Raw genomic sequence first — 20444 nt, 5'->3', positions numbered from 1 at the left:
CTCCAAAGATTAATTTCTCTCCATCTCCCACATCTCACACTGAGATCCATTTTTTTATTGTTTTTTTTTTTTCCAGCTCAGTCTTCAGGTTATTTGATAATGCAGCTGCTGGTATTCGCTCCTTGAAACCAATTGTCTTATGAGTTAAGTGCCATGAGGCCCTGTGCTGGCTGTTTTTATAATGACAGTTTTCCTGGGAAAATAGCAGCACACTTAGACTCAGATTCACAAATGCATGCAATTCAGAGCTTTATACTACACAGTCATTTGCAAAGAGAACAAAACAAAACAAAACCAGCCCAGGCAAAGCTCTCCACAAGCAGTAGGTAGAGCTCATTCATGTAATGATATCACTTTGAAACGGATGCTACTGAAAAATGAATGGTGTGTAAGTAGCTGCCATTTCCAAATGTCACAGAATTCTTTGCCCTTAGAGGGGGAGTGCAATGCCTAGATCAGGTTAGCTTTACATTTAATATGGCTTGCTCTCCAGGCTTAGAGTTGAGAGAGAGGGAATGGATATTGATTCTGTAAGTCGCTTTTTCTATTGATCTTGCAAAATTGTTAGTGATTTGGGTAAATTGGGTAAATTGTTTGGTATACACTTGGAAAAGTTTCAGCTTGCATCTTTTAGTAGGTCCTGTTTTTCTTAATAGATTAATGAATAGCTGCTGACCAAATTGCAATAGTGTGGACATCATTGAATTTCATCTAAAGTGTATTGGCTTACCTTTCTGTGTCATGTCAAGAAATGAGCCAGACTTAAATGAGGAGTTACACTTTGTGGAAAGATGTAGAAGGAGAGAGATCAAAAAGCCAATATGGCATGCCAAACATGGGGAGGGGGGTTGACATGGAAGGGACTGAGAATAAAAAGGTGGGATCAAAGGAGGAGATGGAAATCAAATCAACCCTCTAAATTACCCTTCTCAGGTAATCTTTACATAGGTCACCAAGTCAACTGAAAATTAATTCCTTCCCTTATTAAAACATGAAATCTAAGTCCCTTTATCATGTTGAACACTAAAACTATTTTATAAATCAGCCAGATCTGGGCAGAGTTGATTCTTCTCACCATTTTCTGCAGTGCATCACCAAAATGTGTCCTATGGCTTTTCAGCCTACAAAGCACAGTTGTTTTGATGGTGAGTGTAACACGGATATGCTCCACAAATAGCATATTAAATAAAGATGTGCCATTTTCTCCCTACACTAGCATTCTCAACTAATAAGAAGTATCAGTGCTTTATACTTTTACATGGATATAAAGACACAGTACATATAGATACATCTATATAGAAGCAACTTTCCTGGCTTCTACATAACAGTGTACAGATGTAAATTTTTAGAGTCCCCTTCCTTAATGATTTACCCCATTCCAAGAGGTTTCCTAAGGATATTAAAGGCAAATGGAGCAAAGTGTTCATCTTAGGCTATCAGTACAAGGAATCAATGTTACATGATGTATGGTCTTGCACAGTGTACTGCCTCCTGGATAAAGGTTTTTATTAAGTAAAGGGCTTTTCTGAGCTCTGTGTCTCCTTGGGGAACTTTAGGAAAGAGGATTTAGAAACAGGTTTATAAAGGTTTATAAATCTGTTTTTTGCTCACCCGAGGGACAGCAGATTGCTACCTTGGCTGCACTGGGCTTGTCTCAACAGACAGCACGAGGAGCTAGTCATCAGTTCTTCTTCATTCCTTCACCTTGTTGAGTCATTTCTGCCTGTATTGAAGAAGAAATGAAAAATCCTAGTTGGTATTGAAATCTAAGTTGTTCTTGCCTTTTTGGGGAAAGAGCTTCTGCTTAGAGATATATCCAGCACTTCTACAGAAATATCTCATAGTATTGTTTGAAGAGACCCCTTTTGTTTGGAATAGACCAAATTTGTTGTTTGGATTGAAGAGGAACAGAATATTTCATCTACATTGAATGTGCTTTAGTGGGTTATTTTAGAGGTGAGTGAGTCTTCTGCTTTAAATAAAAGAGTCCGAACGTAGGTTGGACTTTGACCCCTTCCTGCCCCTGTTTCACCTCAGTCAGGTCTGCTTTGGCCAACAGAGCACGTGGAAAGGCTGTTATCCTGCAACATGGTGGGAATGACATCTCTGACCCAACATGTGAAGTGACCTCCCAGGTCAGTGTCATTTGCATAACATAATGCTTATTTATGGCACGCTGCACTTCGTAGTCTTGCTCAGGATCAGAGTGCCAATTTGTAAATATGCAAAGCTTCTCAATCTGAATCAGTAGGGCAGACAAAGTGATAAGAAAGGAAACAGAGGGGAGAAATGTCTTTTTCTGTGCATGGACAGGGACAGGAGTAAAATCCTATTGTCCTGATTGCCAGCTCCATGTTCTTCCTCAAGACTGCTCTCCTGGAATCAGCTCCCTTGAGATATCCCAGACATCATACATTTCAGGGCTTGACCATCTTTCTTCCCATTTCCTCTCTCCTTTCTTGGGCTGGCCAAGGCACATAGACTATAGATTAATTACTTCACCTTCTACAGTGGGAAACTGTGCAAGATTCCCAAGTGCTAACAGTTTCTGCAGCTCCCTAGGTATTGTTCCTGCCCAACACCAACGTCACTGACCCTGGGGCTTTTCTTTAATTCTCTTTAACTATATGGAGCAGTGTGGGACGGCATTCACCTTTTTGTTTCCTTTTAATTTTGCTAGCCTGAACTGTAATTCAAACAGCATAACAAATGTGTATTTCATAGATGGCTTCTCTGGTCTAGGGACTCATTGACTGAAAGCTGCCATGCATGCAAACAGGAAAGCAAGTGTGTTTTCATCAAATGGCAGATTGCTTGCAGAATTTATGTTGGAGGCAGGTAATCGAAAGGTAAATGCTGAAGAGCAGTCATCCCACTGCTGGGAAGAATGTATAGGGAAGCTCAGGTAGTCTCAACCTAAACTAAGAATGTTTCAGACTAGATTGGAAAAACACAGTTGAATGCAGCATGAAGCATGTAGAAATGGTACTGGTCAGCACATTCCCCAGGGCAGAGCAAATTCTTTGGTCTTCCAATTTTGTGAGGGTCTTTTCTTTTGGAGGGCTTTCTGGCCACCTGTAACCAAAACTCAACACAACCCCCATTAGTCTCTGTACCGTAATGGTAGGGCTAACTCTAAGTCAATGCTGCTCTCAGAGAATTAAGAACAGGTGCCAGGCAGCTGCTGTGTCAGTGCAATATGCAAAAGCAAGGACAATTTCTGACATACTGCAAATCACTAAGTTTGGTGCTTCAAAAACTGTTGCCTTCAGTCTCCTTGTACTGTCTGACAAGAAGAGCAGCAAATCAGGAGTGCAAGCACGTTCACCTTCTCCACCATTACTGGTTGATGAATAAGGTGTCAGGTGAGGTTGTTTACTTGGAGAGCAAAATGAAACAGAGCAACCCTAGAAGAGGAGACAGTGCTTCAGGAGGAAGACAGATGCTGAAGGAGCACAAAGCTGCAGTTAATTCGTTGTAAAATATTATTTGTGCTAGATGTCTGCGATAGACAGATTTAGATTTACGTCACAGTATATACAAACATGCCAGTTACTGGTAATTGGATAAGCACACACAAAAAAAATCAATGAACAATTGTTTTCTTGTTTATATTGATCTCCCCTCCATCACAATGCCGGGTGTATTTCTACCACAAGCAAACTTTCTGTAGCTGTTATTTCCTTGGACTGAGGCACAGTGAATCCCATAAACTATTTTGGCAGTAGGAAGAGACCAAGATTAAATATGCTGCAGGGAAAGGCTTGTTTATGCAGGAATTTTCTTCCTCCAAAGCTGGATTGAAACTTCTTTTGTTAGAATTAGAGCTGACCTATCTCATCAAGCAGGGAATGAAACCTTGTGCTCTCTGTAGAATAAACCTACAGAGGGTTGTGTGGTGTGGATGATTTCCCATATTATACTATTCTTAAAGTCCACTCCAGTAAATTCAGTGGGGTCTAACTAAAAGTACAGCCCTATTAAAATAAACTTTTTTTTTCCATTCCAGAAATATTTTTTTTTCCTTGGACACAACAATAATGTTCATTTTCTAGTTTGATTATGTTGAGTTATGTTTTATTTAATGTTAAAACGTTTTTTTGGGGTTCTCCCTAAGCTGGTTGTATATCCCTGCTTTAACAATAGATGTTTGTACAAAACCTAAAATCATTTCCTGACTGGTTGGTTGGATCACTGGAATTATTTTAGACTTGTTATATACACAGAAAAGCATGTCTCACATTTACTGCATGCTGCTTTTAAGACATGAGCAGTGAGCATATCTGAAAGCATGTACTATTGCCAGGATAATTTCAGAGAGCTGTGACTGCCAGTTGGAAGTTGCTCTGCTGATTACCTGGAGCATTAATGTATTGCCATCCCTTAGCCCAGCCTTGGTACTAAACCAGAATGGTATTACTATTTTGTAAGATAAATCTCTGATAGCAAAACATTTTGAATACAGATTGAGTAGCAGAGAAATGAGAAACATGGGCTGGTGGGACCCTCAGCCATCATAAATTAGCCCCATTGGGCCATAGAGGTGTCCTGCATTTTGACAGCATTCCTCTGAGAGCTTCCTTCAAACAGGTGTAGATGAGGAGAGCAGTTTTCTCAAAATGTAGGCTGCAGAGAAAAAAAATGCAGGGAGGTCTCCCTACTAATTATCAGGAAAGAGCCCTTGTAAGTGAGGCTGGCTGCTGCTGCTGCTGGCAGGTGTGAAGCTGCAGGTTGGGGCGGCAGGTAGCTGTGGCTGCAGCCCCCTCCTCCAGCTGCCAGCCAGGCATCCCAGTGCAGCTCTGGGTCTCTGTCTCTACCCTCCTTTTCTCTTGCTCCTCAATTCCTGTGACAGAAGAAGCCTTAGACATTTTTAGCTGGTGATGAGAAGAGATCTTGAACCAGAGCTGGCTGCTGACATAAGCACAGGTGCAGCTTTGGGGGCCTGTTAGTACACTCTACGGAGATGCAACAGCAGTTGAGACAGTGTGTCTGTAAAACCCTGGTGATCACCAAGCAGCATGGACAGCTCTCTTGCTTTTCCAGCTTCATGGTTTTCTTTTTACAGCAGATACACTTCTGGTCATCTTTGAATCAATAACACAAACTCAAAAGACAGTACAAATGATAGAGAGATGCTTCAATGCATTAAAAAGCAGTTGTAAAATGTTGATCAGTTGTAGACACAGTAGAGAAGACGTCCAATTTTTCTTTACCGTTCCAGAGATTACTTGCACCTCATAGGGACCAGCATTGTGCTTTACTTAAGTTCATCCAGGCAGAGAATGAAAAAAAGGTGCGTGGCACTTGTTGCCTGAACTTAACCCTAACAGAAACAGCTCTGTCTTAGCAGGGTAGCATAGCCAATAAAGGGCCGTGCAGACCTAAATCCTATCAAGAAAGATATAATTCTTGCAAATATGAATCTATTTCACACAGAGGCAGGAACCTCTGGTGGTTTCTAACTTTTAGAATAAAATAATTTGAATTCCTGAGTGCGGGCTGAATGGGAAAGCAATTTTCAAGCAGACTTCAGAGGTGAAAGAGGCACCCATTTTACTGCTTTTAATTTAGAGGTTTGAGCACTGTAAGAGAAGCAGAATATATTTTCTCCCTGCAATTTTTTTCCATCGTAATTGAAATACACCTGGCTGTAGCATTTGTTTCCATAACTGCCAAAGAGGCAAGATTGGAGTTTTCAGAATGGTTTAGAGGAACAAGGCCTGTTGGAAGTCACTTGGGATTGCACCGAGAGCAAGGTAGGTGCCCAGCTCTTACAGAGAATCAAAAGAACTGAGGCATTTACCTCTGTTCATGCCAAAGAAATTCTTAATGATATATTCAACCTTGAAGTCTCATTCACGCAGAGCTGGGTGTTTGTTTTTTTTTTTATGCAGAGTGTTTTTAAACTTACTTCTGCAAATGGAAGACTGCTGGGTTGAGAGAGGGGAAGCATACATATATTACTTGAGCCTGCCTCCAGCGAGCAACTCAGGTGATTAAAAGTTAGCCCGTCAGCCTTCTGATTTGCTCAGGTGCCCTGAAGAGGGCACAGGGAGTTTGGTGTTTGAGAAGGAGCTTGAATTCTAATGCAAACCATATAATAAGATTTAAAAAGAGGTGTCATGAGCTGTGAATCTGTTGCAGATTAAAAATAAAAGATAAAGCTCTCTAATGGCACCCTTTTCTGGTCGCTATTTTTATTCTGTCCTGCTGAATGCCCATTCCTGCTGCCTCACTTAGTTGTGTGCATTTTGCTTTTCCTGACAAACCTGCAGATTTAGGGTGAAAACAGTTTGCAGCTGATTAAGGACGGTGTGCCTGGCAATTTCTTGCTACTCTCTCTTATTGTGCCCTTCGTAAAAATGACAGGCATGGTATAAATCCTAGTTTAAATCAATACCTGCAAGTGCTAATCTCTGAAGAGGAAAATGTCAAATACCTCCTGCTGTGTGCAAGGACTCAAGTTTTATGGCATCAGACATTAAAGGCTACCTAAATTGTTCACCTTTTTCCCCTTGCCCAATGCTTTGTGCTTTCTTTTCTGCCATTCATTATGTTGTTAACCATTCTCATAAACATTGCCTTATTGGTAGGGTTAACAACCTGGGTCAGCCTTCTTATTTATCCCTCAGACCTCTTCAGAGAAATGTTTCTGAAAGCTCTCGGTGTTAGTTGCTCATTTAAGTATAGCACTTGGGGTGGATCTTGGAGCCAAAATTGTTGGTAAATTTAGTCGTTATTTCAGAACCCTAAATCTTGAACGCTGCTGGTCAGCATCCTACTCGTCACCCATGGATGCTTTTGTTGCTGATTAACATTAGTGTGCATAGTGATTTTATAAGCCTGCTCTGCACTCAAAAGTGTCAGAGGAGAAAAGCAAGTAAGTAAATGATAAGATCGAAAGATCACTTGGCAGTGGGAACACAGTGTGATTCGAGGTAAAAATGATTTACCTGCCCACTTTGCATCTGCTCCATCTCTCCAGATGGATGTGCTCTGTTTTTCAAATTGAGATGATTGGTCACACCACGTTAGCTCATAAAATTATTTCAGAAAGTGGATAGGCAATTTCTGCCTTCACTGACATCCTTGATCGGCTTGAAAGACAAACTGCTCATGTATCCTACTGCATTTGGGACCCTGATTCTAGGAAGTACTTGAAATCATAGGTTTTTGGGGGGTGAGGGGGTATTAACAAGCCGAGAAGGGCTGAAACTCTCTATGTTACTATTTTTATGGCTCTTAGCAATTTATTTACTTATTTATTTATCTCATGTGCATGCCTGAATTTTACTTCTCATTGCATTAGTTCTGTCGCTAAAATATTACACCAATTTAGAAAAATCTTTAGTTTCAACTCATTGCAGCCCTAGATAAAAAATGTCATTGATGCTGTATCAGCCCAAGGGAGAGCCAAGGAACACTGGGCCACTAGTGCCTTCAGATATGTCTAAGTGCTCTGTGTTTTTTTTTAAGCTCAGACAGCTGCTTCTGGCACACACAAGCTCTTCAAGTACAAGCAGCAGAGAGCATGTCGGGCAGAAGTCAGAGCTGGGAGATTCCTGTCATCTTGAGAAACACATTAACAAAGTATTAGCAGATCAGAGTCCGCAGCCGCGCTGGGTGAACGGCTTCCTAGGAACAGACCTCTGAGTTTTGGTTGTGTCCCCTCAGCCATGGAACAGCATGAGAGAGGGCTGTCTGCCAGAAGAGGGGCACAGTGTTTCCAGATGGTTGCTCACAGCTACCCCAGCAAGGACTGGGTCTGTAGCAGTGATTTAGGGGATTTGTTGTGAGACAGGGAGGGTTTCTACTAGAGGAGAAACTCTGTTCTGTTTCCCAACAGAAGCTGCTTTTAGCTGCTATCTTTGAGGAAGTGCCCTTGGATTGTGCATGCTAACACTAATTTCCTACTGTAAAAGTCCTGTCACAGAAAGAATATATCTAACAACCATCATTTTTTCACAGCTCTGCAACTGGGAGGACTGCTACTTTTCTGTCATTTCACACACACAAAAAAAAGTAGTTCCTGTTTTAGGGCAACTTTTGGAAGCCAGGAGCAAATAGGTGTTGGAGAATAATATAGGCTTACGAGAAGTAAATTTTCACCCTTTTGCCCAAGACAGCAAGTGCCAAATTCTGTTCATATTAACAGCCCTGCTGGGGAACACCAGGTCTGTGTGAAAGCATATCATGGGCCACAGGCTGTTTTATAGACATTTGCTACCAGATGAAAACAGTGGAGAAGTGCAATCCATTCTGCCTCTACTGCAGCTGTGAAATTCCTGCTGACCTCGGCAGGTTACAGTTATGTTTAGGGTTGTTTGTAAAGAGTGAAGACACAGAGCCCGGTTGCATGTGGGGTTGCATAAAGGCTCCCCAGAGGAGTTCAAGTGTACCCAAAGCTTTCTGTTGGGGGCACTTTTTAATGGGAGAAAGGGGCTCCGTACTGGTTTTCTAGGGTCCCACCTGGGGTTCTGATTCAAAGATCAAAGCCAAAATTTCCTTAAGTGGTATATTCTTTATTGCAGCGCTGGATGCACAGGGGATGCACCTATTGTGCATGTTCGAAGTAACAAACTATCTCATATTTATACAGCAAAACAATGAATATTCTATTAATGTCTATACATATTCATTACCTAACCCCTCCTACTCTTGCTTCGTATGCTAATTAGTTTATCAGTCCTTGCGCTTGCGCAAAGCCTTCCAAGAATTGTGGGCCGGGGTCTTTGGGATGTGGGCAGTGGTCTTTGGGAGGAAGACTGTAGGTCTTCCTCGTGATGCACTTTTCACCTTTTGCTTAAAAAAATGCCAGGTTGGATGAATCAGTTGTTTTCCAAGCTGCAGAAATGCCAAGTTGGCTCAAACCTAACTGAGGGTTGACAGATAATGGGATGTTTCAGTTAACAAGACGTAACAGAAGGTTGACTCAAGTTATCTCAAGTCCCAGCCTGACTGATGGTCAACAGATAACGGGATGTTTCAATTAACAAGATGCTTCAACATAACAGAAGATCGACAGATAACAAGATGTCATCTATTTTGTTCTCATTAATTTTTAACCACAAAATTTATTCTATCCTAAAGTGAGTTTATACAATATCAGTTCGGCTCAGTGTTCCGGTTCCGGTTACGTTTAGAGTTGTTCAGAAAGAGCAAAGACAGAGTCCAGTTGCATGTGGGATTGTGTAAAGGCTCCCCTGGGGAGTTGAGGTGTACCCAAATGCTTTCATTGGGAGCACTCTTTGATGGGAGAGAGTGCTGTGCCATGTGGCTGTCATCATTTAAGAAGACTGCTTCAAAAGGCTTCAGCTGCTTTTCTTCATGTCTTGTCCTGTTCCTCACAAGAAGCTTTCAGCTGTGATGCTCTGGCTCCTGTAGTGGAGAGAGCTGGATAAACCATGAGGTTGGCAGGCACAGATGCTAGAGCATGAACGTCCAGGGAATGTACTGATAAAAACGCAGCACCATTCGTTCTTTGACAGATGCTTTTTGAGAAAGTCTGGTTTCAAAGGTAACAGCAACTCTTTAGCAGAAAAGAACAAGGAACCAGTAGCTGATTTGACAGTTTGGAGGCATTTGTTGGTGTTTATGTTTCAGACAGAAAACTCAAATACAGTGAACTTATTAACAGAAGCCAATAAAAGGGAAAGTAGAGTCTGGTAACTCAATACAGAATATTTTTCCTACAGTTTTACCAGTTAGATCTGTGTTGTTAAAGTTGCTGAATATTTCTTGTTAGAATTCTCTAATTGGGCATGCTTATAAGCCAAGTTTCAAGTATTTGGGGTGAAACTTGCTGTTGTTTTTTTTTTGTTGTTGTTTTGTTTTGTTTTGTTTTGAGATATCTAAGTTGAAAGCTCATGGTGTCCTTGAACACGTCAAAAAAATGTTGATGGCAAAAGTTATGACTGAGAAGGTGTCCAGCTTAGCTTTTCCTCTGTGTATAGAATTAAAGCTATAATGAATTGTAATGCAATTATGAGAGCTATGGCTCCTGGATACCTGGATGTGACACTGTTAATCAAGCTGGAGGTGTGAGCCAGGGCAATTTATTACACAAGGCAGAGATGGAATTAGCTATTCTTCTGGTGTTTCTGGTGGTTATATCTCCTCTAGTGAACGATGAAGAATGGAATTGTTAATATAAAGTCACAGATTTTTGAAACAGAAGTCGTGGATTTTCTTGCACCTCAGTGGAAAGTTGTGAAACTGCAGATTTATTTCTAAATTCTTACTGATATTTAACATTCCCTAATATCTTGTCACTGTTCTCCCAATAATTTGGACAGTGAAGTAAATGTGTTGCTTGCAATTGTGTCCAAGGCTTGTATTAAGATAATGGAGGCAGTTACATATTTCAGCATAATGCAGAATTATCAGTGTTTCAGATCTTAAAACTGGAATTCAGTTAAAAATTCTGTTCTTCTGGCCCAGGCACTGCAGGATCTCATTGGTTTTGTGGAGAGATGACTAAAGGTAGGGAAAGCAATTATGAAATACATAAAATTCCAAGTGAACTGGATCTCAGTTCCTTGGGCTTCTTAATGAACCACAGTCTTAACGAATAGTGTTAATAGATCTTGCACATGAAAGAAGCAAACTTTTAACTTTATCTCGTCTCAGACTCGTATTGAACGTAAATGCTTTTATTTGTTAGCTACATATGCAATGAACGGCACCTTTTGTTCTGCTGGTGATTTTCTTTTACGCTGTAGTACCAAAACTACTGCATGTCCATCTCCTTCCCCTCCCTCCCCTCCCCCCCCCCCCCCCAAAAAAAAAAAAAAAAGGTTAAAAAAGGTGAGAAAAAGGTGAGTAAAGGAACTACAACAACATTTTTTTTTTCACTGAAAATGATCTCAAGCAGAAATCTTAATAGTTACGCATCAGTGTTTTCACATGTATTGCACATAGTATCTCAGACAACCCTGAACTTGGAGCTGCCCCTGTTGCTTGGCACCAGTTCGTTGCTCTCAAATCCTCATGGTCCCTCCAGCATCCTTCACAGCTGTAGTAAATTCTTACATTGAAATAAACCATCACAGAACACCCAGGGTGTTGTTCAGATGGAGACCAGTGCAGTGGAGCAAAAGTATGGCATTGTAAAATCAAACATGAAAGGCTAGGTAATGTCAACCTCAATCTGAAATGGGTGGGAATGGAGGATAAGAAATGTAATGAAACTTGATTAGAAGGAAAGACAAAGTAACAAATATAACCTCAGAGTTTAAAGTTTTGGTAAAGTTATAAATAGGTAAAAGCGAGGTCCATTTGTATGAATTATCGGACACCGTTGATAGGAAGTATTTGTACCTGAGCTACTTATAACTGAATTTCAGTGAATTATTTTATGCGGTAGTTCATGAAATATTCACATTGACTGACACAGGAGCTTGTTCTGATGTATTGGTTAATGGCTGAAAGACTCAGCGAAGGATGACAAATGTCAGATCTGAGCCGAGCTAAAACATCTCTAGAGAGGTGCTGTGGAAAAGGGTAATATCTCTTGTTCTTTTTAACAGCTTTCCTAGCAAACGAGATGAGAAAAAGTGGGGTGAAACCGCCTGGAGATCTTCAGTGCACCTAGCACTACAAATGGAAAAGCTCATCCTAAAGGAGGGAAGGAGTGGCAGAAGACAGATCAGCTTCACACACCCTGTGGAGGAGGTGGGCGGAAAGAAAGGAAAGGAGTAAGACCTGGGAAGTTGCAGAAAACAGTAGGTGCAGATTTACAGATCTTCTTATTGGGCAGAAGGGAGTGGGAGATGCTGACAGGGGAGCTGGAGCTGCTGAGAAGCAAATCTGATTCTCTTTCGTAAACATAAAACCCATGTAAATCAAATAAAAATGTCTTGTAGCAGACAAAAATAAGTGGGAGGGAACAGAGGACTGTTTCAATGGTGGCTTCCTGCATGGATCACAAATTGTCCCAATTCCCTCTATGTGCAGCAGTCTCCCTGCAAACAACACAACAATTTCTGACTATTTAATTACCAGGGAAATACTGACAGGCTGGAGGGTATTCTGGGAAGAGGAATAATTACTTTTGAGAGGGCTTCAACTGATTGAAGTTGAAGGCCTGGAGGAGAAGGGAGGGAGACAGATGCCAAATCCCAGATCAGCCACCAGATCTGGCTCTGTTCTGGATAGGAACATTCTCCTTAAATACAGTCAGTATTTTCTTCACTGCATGATCGTGTCAAATTACTCGCAGCTTTTCAGTATCTTCCTACTTGCTTTTCTGTCATCACTGCATCTGTTTGAAAGTGTCTTGAAGATGAAGTAATTTCCTGGAGGATTTCTTGTATGTTTTTCCCCCAGCAGTTCATCATTCTTATCTGCTGTATTGTCAGGAGGCAGCTTTTTTTTTATTGTTGATTTGTTTTGTTTTTCGTTTTTTTTTCTGCAGGTTTTATTAACAAGCTCCTGCCAAGTTGTGACATTTTACTTTTCTAGAATCTTGTCTTTGTTTCTCCTCTTATTATCATCCAGTTACTTGTGGTTTTTTTTTTGTTGTTGTTTGTTTGTTTTGTTTTGTTTTCCCACTGAATTTATTTCTGAATTTCTCTCAATCTCCACTTGACCAAAAGGATGCAATAGCACTTACTACTCCATTTTAAGTCCCCTCTTCTTTATTGAATGAAAGAAGAATATTCTAATCTCTCTCTCCACTGTTAGGTAATAAAGGAAGCAAAGCCCGGACATGAGTTTGTTTGAAATATGTCTTCTTGTAATGACACGTCCGTCCAGATGCAGTTCATCAAAATGGAGACATCCGTCACATGAGATGCATGTCAAGTCAGGCAATAAGCTTCTTGCATTTCAAGTGAATGTGTGAATTTCCCACCCGTGTTATGGGGTCACTGCATATTTTTCCTAGAGAGGACACAGATCACATTATTCGTCTTCTCTACAGACATCCATTTCATATGTGCAAATTGTTATTGGTTGCCCCTTACTGCTCTGAGCATCCAGCACTCATGTATCATGTCCCAGTCTGATGCTTATCTCAGTTACAAATGGGAGGATACTGCTGGCTCCCATTGAACTTATCAGCCCTGTTATTACTATCAATCTTTTTCTGCAAAACTGTCAGCTACCTAATTGCTCCTCATCTCACATTTGGGTAGATGATTATTACAAACTAAATGTAGGATCTCTGTTTGTCTTTCTTTTTACACTTTTTTTTTATCAGTCCATCCCTGCAACGTTGTTCTGAATTTTGTCCTTAATAGGCCTGGAAAAATATGTTCAGATTTACATTCCAAATGAGAACTTTGAGGAGATTCACCACCACAGGAAAATGCAGTAGTCATTGTTAAGGGGAAATAGAAGGCCAAAAAAAAAGGAGCTAAGAAACACACAGAAAAACCTAATTAACCAGGGAGTGTGCTTGAAGAACTGACATTTGTAACTAGTTATTTAAATAAAAATAAAAAACAAGAAGCAGAATTTACTGCTAATAACAAAATTTATCATTCTAGGGGATGAAAAAAAAAACCAACAACCATTCTTCTGTCATTTGCATTTTAGATACCTGTCTGAAGTTAAGGAAACAGAAATAAATGACCAGTTGATAAAGGAATGTGTACTTGGAACAAATCAAGTTATGTGTGAAAAGAATGGAGAGGAATGATATTTCTGAGAAGCCTACGTGTATTGGCTTTGTTAACAAAGTTTGGAGTCATGGTAACACCTTTGTGCTTCATGAGAGTGATTGTGGTGGCTTTTCTAATTACAACGTGTTCAACCATTTCAGCAAGCAGACATTGGAGTAGAAATGCAACTCTGATGTGTGTTAATTAAAAGCAGTGGAAATCTGAATTATGCTATTGTAAAAGGGGCAACATTTGGACGTTGTAGCAAAGAATTTGCTTCTAAAAGAAAAGAATATATAGGCAAAAATACTGTTGTTTTTTTTTTTTTACAACAAAAATAAATGTAGATGACATAAGTTATCATGTCTATTGGACCAGTGCTATTGGTGCAATTTCACTGCACAAAGTTAGTATGTCATAGAATATATCTATTTATCTATATTCTTCAAAATCCACGGTCCAATCAATGTCCTTTTTCTTTAACTTGAAAAAGGATGGGGAAAAAATTTTGACTTCTGAGATCATCATGCAAGGTCCCCACTGACAGCTGCAGGAGAAAAGGAAAAACTAAATGAGGTGTTTACTGGCTTGCAACTCCTAATTTTTGGTACCAAAGGCTATTGTTGACAGTCTTATTTGTTTTCAGAAAGTTTAATTTGTTGTGATTTGGGGTTTATTTGTTCTCAGAAAGGAATCATTGTATTAGTATAGTAATTGGTAGGAGAGCTGCCTGAGGCTGCCCTCATGGTATGCCCTCAAAGGCAAGCTCCGGATCTATTCTCTGTAGCACCTTTTGTTTTTCTGTCCTTTCCTGATTTGTGAGGGTGTGAGCAGCCTTGGAAAACACAGTTCCAGGAAAAAAATCAAATAACAAAACCTCACTTTCATTCTACCTGAGGCAGCAAAGCACCAAAAGGTTACTACCTAGAAAATAGTGATATTAATAGGGAGATGTTTGTGATACCAAACAGACTCTGCCAAAAAGGGAAGACTTAAATGCTAGTTTTATTTTAACAGAAAGCCACAAGAAGCATTTTCTCGAAGGGAGGAAAAAAAAAAAAAAGCTCAAGTAACTTGTGCCTAAATCCTTGAGGGGAACTCAACGGCAGCCAAAAAGCTGATCAAAGGTGAACAAAATCCAATACCTGCCGGGGCTATTTACCAACTAGGGCCAGGCAGGCTCATGTGCTTATTGTCCTGGAGTTGATGAGGACTAAAAAGCAGAAGTCATCTGGGATTCATCTTCAGCATTGCAAATCCCTCCACGTATTGAAAAGCTGCTTTTTCTCCTTGCCACTGAGACACTTCTCTCCCTTTTGTAAGGTATGTGGAAAGATGCAAGCACACCTGCTAGATGATGGCAGTCCTCGTAAGATCAAAGGGAATAATAAGAAACAGGCGAACTGATAAACAAATGCAGAACAGACTAGTGATAAAAGACACAGTAACTAAGAGTAAAGCTGTTTAGTCAGAGTCGGTGGGCACTAAAACTACAGGCGTAGCCTCAAAGGAGTTTGACCTAGACTTTGTAACTGATAAGAAGAGAGAAGCATGATGAATGCATGGTTATGAGATCATCAAAGGGCAGCTGTGGAAGTATGCTTTTTTTTTTTTTTATTTAAAATAATCTTTGTGACCCAGAGATATTTAAATCTGAATATGTTACTGTGAACAATGCTAGCCAGAAAAGGGTGTTTGTGATCAAAGATGCCTTGTAGATGGTTGCACCATCAGTAACACTGTGTGTTTGCAGGAATTACTGTGTATTTGCATGCAGAGTGACTTTGGCTTGATTTGACTGAGCCCTGCTTCAGGAGCAGCTAATAAATCAAGAGAAAGGAAAATACAATCTGCTGGTGTGGGCATGCTGCTCATTTCAAGTGCATCAGGCTCTGGTCAAAGCGGAGGGGGAACAGAAAAAGAATGCAATTACGTGAATGCTGTTCTGTGCTCACTGGACAGGGCACAGTGGAGGTAATAGTGAAATTCAGCAATTGTTACAAGGGATTGAATGCAGAACAATCCTGCTTTTCGCAAGGGCAGGGGATGGCCTGAGGAACAGGTCACTCCCAAATGGCAGTAGGATGTAACTGCACCCGATTCACCTCTTCCTGCCTTACACAGCCCTCCAACACTGTGTCACCATGATTTGGACACCAACATGTGCAAAACAGTTTGGTCTCATGCTGTAAAGCATGACTGACAGTGGCTTTCAGTACAACCCTCTATTTTGGATACTTGGAGGAGGAAAATCAAAAAACTACATCTCGTGGCACTCACCGGCCTTTTTGCTGCAGGCTGAACCAAAAGGCTGAACCAGCTCTTCCGCAAAGCATAGGAGAACATCTGCAAAATAGGAAAGATTCCACATATTGATGTATAAATACCATTTTATATGCAGAAGAATAATAGAAGTACTATTTTATATGAGTAGAATGTTTCCCTTTATCTTTACAGAAACCACCAGATGAAGCTTGGCACTCTTTGGTTTTACCTTGTTCTCTGGTAGAGAGCTGGAAACCTTGCTCCTGTTAAAAGCAGAGGTAGACTTTGCACACACAGGCTTTCCTTTTCCCAAATTGCAGTCTTAAGAACTGCTGTGCTGGAATCAATTCTGGTGTCAATAGGGCTACTCTATGCTGGCACTACTTTCACTTTAGCCTTAGGTAATTCTAACAGAAAACAAGCCTACAGCTCAAAAAGTGCCCGATGGGGTGTATTTACCCACAATTTAAACAGAAAACAGGAAGGGCAGGCTGCAGTTTTTCCTGCCGAAGAGCTGAACAGAGCAGGGTCAGGCTGGCAGCTGGTGCCCACACTGCAGTGACCCAAAACATCGAGCAGGAACTGAGCAGGAACACAGTTTTGTGTAATGTTCACGCAGATGACTTCTTCCAGGAACTGGGGCTACCAGCGGCTACACTGTTATTGCTAAACACAGTCCCTGTTTTGTTCCTTTATTTTATTCCTTCCATGGTAAAATATTATTGCATTCTGCCAAACCCAGGAGAGCAAACTGGGACAGCGCATATGAAATCTCTGTGTATATTCAGGCCCATTTTTGCCATCCTGGAGCTAGGCACATTTACATTATATGACATTACCTTGGGGCTAGCTGGACACAAATTGACAGTTAAGCATAGCTGTGGGCAACTGGCTTTTGGTGCACAATTGCAGTAAATAATTTAGACTAATTTCTTTTGCTATTCTGTTATGTCAGGTTTTTAACATTTGTAAGCCGTTTAAAATGAAAAGACATACTGGGGAGTTTGTTATAAACATGCCTCAAGATGCCGTTTAGAATAATTGCGATGCTCCAGCCCTGCGCAAACCTTTCACAGTGAGGAGATAAATACACTTTATTGAAACAGGAAGCATCCACAGCGAAGGCCAACATTTATGTGACTGCAGGAAACAGCATTAAAATCACTTCTTTCAAAATTCAATGCCTTTGGTGAATACACAGCCTCCACTCCAATAAAATTTTGCCTGAAGCACTGGATACTGAACTCCAACCATTCAAGGAAAAATAAAAGTCCAATCTATCAATTATATATGAAAATTGGAGTTCACTACTTAGTGACTCAGTGGTTCAATAACATTTCTGTAGGAGAATGCTTGGTCCCTGCTTGAAGATCTGGAAGCGACTGGGAAATAAGTGCTCTCTGAGTTCATGGGACATGCTTCTTTTTATCAACAAACTTACTATACTGGAAAACAACATGTGTCCATCCTGAAGGGTGTAGCTGGCTATGGTGTTTGGGGGAACCTGGCTTTCTTATGGGTTTTGATTCTGGCGTTCCCCCTTCACCCCTTCATAGCACTCAGAAATCCAAAAGCCACTCTTAGAACTGCAAGACATTTACTTGAGAAACATTGTGGAAGAACACTTCGGCTACTAATCTTTAATTGTTGTCGGAATTTCATCTAGATAAAAGCCAAGGAAAAAATTGTATTCCAGTTTTGTTTTTGCAAAACCTTTTAATGGTGCCAGGACCATTGGAGATGGATCACAGATGATGTCACTGCTACTCCCACTAATATCTATTCTGCAATTTATATTCATCTTGTGGAAAATTGATCTGAAGTCTTGGTGCTTTCCTAGTTTCCAGACAGAATGAAACAAACAAACAAACAAACAAACAAACAAACAAAAACAAAACACAACTTTTCAATGATAGAAAGAATAAGATTATGGAGTGGAGCAGTTCAGTTCAGACCAATCCCAATTAGTTTGGGAAATTTCAACGAAGCTGTTTAATGAATTACACGGGATGTTGTAAGAGGAGGAGTGTGCAACAGCACCTGATTCCTAATTCATGAATTTACAGTAAAAAAAAAAAAAAAAAAAAAAAAAAGCTAATAAATGGTGTTCTCACCAAAGATTGTAGCCATACTTCTATATAAATTATTTTATGGCAAGAATTCATTTTTTACATAAAATGGCTTGTACCTGCAAAACCAGTAGTAACATTGAGAGTGAAAAGGAACAGAATTCAGCAAGTGGGGTTATGGGTTGTGGGTCGGGGGATTGTGGGAATTTACAGCACTGCTGTGGGGGTGACAGTATCAAGGTTGATCAAGCAAATGCAGCAAAATTACATGTGGAAGGCTGCGAATAAAGCAGCAAGTCCAGCACTGAGCTAGAAAGAGATTGAGTTTCTGAAAGCAAACGGTAGGGTCAAAACAAATTGTGCCATCCTACAGCAAAGAGCGCATGGGTGAGGGGGAGGGGACATGCTAAAAATACATGATGCGAAAAGGATAAAGTGGTACAGACACCTCAGGACAACTGGGAACATGTAATTTGGGAGCAGTCCGTTCAGATGCGCAGCAGGAGCTGGAGGACGAGGGAAAGGCAGATAACAAGTGACATGAAGCACTCCCCTCCCGCTTCCAAGGACAGCAGGTATGACAGTGACAGCCAGGACCTGGAATCAGCAAGAGGAGTAACACTGGTGTCTGCAAACCCCGGCCCTGGAGTCTGCAAACCCCAGCCCAGCCAGATCCTTCCCCAGGTAGCCACGGCCAAGGTCTACAACAGGAGGAGACCTGAGAGCTCCCCAAACAGCAGGGGGAATTTGTGGCGCCATTGAGAAAATGGAATTTAATCCAGAAATACACAATGCTTGGAGTCCTGTCTCTCAGCTGACACTGGGGACCTCTCTGTCCCTAACACAGCTCCTTTAAACTGCACAGAAGGTTGCACAGTAACAACCGTGTCCTCTATTTGTGTTAGGGGATTGCAAAATAACAGCGTTTGTAGGATCTGGCAGTGAACCCTGAGTAATTCTGTGTGGCCATAGTAGAGAATTTGTCTCAAGTGATGAGGAAATGCTTCTCTGAATGCTGATACAATGAATTTGGAGTAAATTATAACCAGTTCCCTTTTGTCAGGTGCTGGACTCTGATCAATTCCAGCACAGATCAGGGCGCAGTTCTTTCATGCGGGCTGTTCATAGCACAGGCTTTGCTCCATGAGAAACACATCGTCAGCGTGGGAGGCCATTGACTAATGCTGCAGTGAAGGCCAAGTGACATTTTTCATGCTTTGGAAGGTGAAGGCTGTGGCGTTAGGAGCATTATTTCATGTGACGGCGCCTCCAAGTTCAGCACGTCTGCTGGGGTGAGCATTGGTAGTGGCCAGGGCGGGCAGGGCAGTGAGGCTTCTCTGAAACAGGACCTCCCCTGGCCAGACACCTCAGCATTGCTCCCCTGCTCCCCCAGCACACTCTTTGTCATGTGTTCAATTCAACCTGCAGGATCATGACATTTTGGCCCTTTTTTCCCCACCACCCCCAGAGGACCGAAGATCACGGCCTAGCTCTAGCTCAGAACCAGCACTCGTGCCTCTTGCATTAAATCAAGAGGCAACTGGTCCCTCAGCAGCTGCAGAATGCTTTAAATTGACCCAAGGATTTATTTGCATAATGATTTGGTCCGTTTTGTGCTGAAATCAGTAGCAGCCTTCTTGGAAGATAATAGCTTTTTGAGCCTCTCTCTGCACCTTATGAACTTGATACAGGCAGGCTGCAGGTGACGTTCTGTATTTGTAGTCTCAAGCCGGATGATTTGTTATGACACAAAAAGTTTCTGTTTTAACATATTGGGCATTTTTTACATTCTGGAAGATTTATGATTAGCAAGTATGCACAGAGCAATGTGCATTTTAGTCTAATCAGAGAAACAAGTAATTATTTTTCTCAATGCTAGAGTAGTGATATGAGTGTGTTCTCACAGTGTGACAGGCACCTTGATTAACCCAATTAGAGAAATACTTGTGTTCTGATAGTCTGCGTTTACTCACATCTCTGACCCTGTGGGGAAAAGGCTTTTTTTCTTTTTTTTCCCCCTTCTTTTCTTGAAGAAACTGAATTCTGTTTTTTACTTTTGTCCCCCCTCCCCCCCCCCCCCACACACACACCTTTCTGGAGGACCCCAAAAAGGAAAGAAAACTGCAGTGTTTTTCACTGCTGAGAGGATTTTTCCTGATACTGACTGAGTTCATTTTGGAAGCGTGATCCAACTGAGAACTGCCTCAGATTACTGCTGCTGGTGCTTAGATGTACTTGAGACTGGAGGCCCATGGACAGCCAAAAGTACCTGCAAGGAAGTTTTCGATGTCTCAGGCATGTGCATGGGCACAGGACAACCTCTATGAAAGGCAACACAACACTTAAAAGGCTAATTAGGACCGTGACCCTGGAAAGGCATTGCCAGTACTGTTCATTTAGGCTGAAGCTAGAGACAGACGAAGGTATGCACTTCACATTGTAAGTGCTACTTCGGGGTTTTCCAACAAGTGCTTTGTTTGCAAAGTACAGTGGTTTTAAAGTGTGT

At 41.2% G+C, this 20444-nt stretch overlaps 1 protein-coding gene across 5 annotated transcripts in view; it reads left to right on the top strand.

Moving 5' to 3' along the window:
• BFSP1 (beaded filament structural protein 1) overlaps window positions 1–20444 on the top strand; it is an 82370-nt gene that overhangs the window by 31572 nt on the left and 30354 nt on the right. For 2 of the 5 annotated variants that reach the window (XM_068675444.1, XM_068675443.1), the window contains exon 3: window positions 11538–11727. The exons of 2 other annotated variants lie outside the window; for them this stretch is intronic. The gene's annotated coding sequence lies outside the window, so the exon portion shown is untranslated. Of the gene's footprint in view, window positions 1–2059; window positions 2136–11537; window positions 11728–20444 lie in introns of all 5 variants that reach the window. One more of the 5 variants, XM_068675445.1, reaches the window with a different exon arrangement.

Source organism: Anas acuta, chromosome 3 (assembly GCF_963932015.1).
Source record: "Anas acuta chromosome 3, bAnaAcu1.1, whole genome shotgun sequence".
NCBI classification, from domain to species: domain Eukaryota; kingdom Metazoa; phylum Chordata; class Aves; order Anseriformes; family Anatidae; genus Anas; species Anas acuta.
This window is presented reverse-complemented; position numbering and strand designations above follow the sequence as displayed.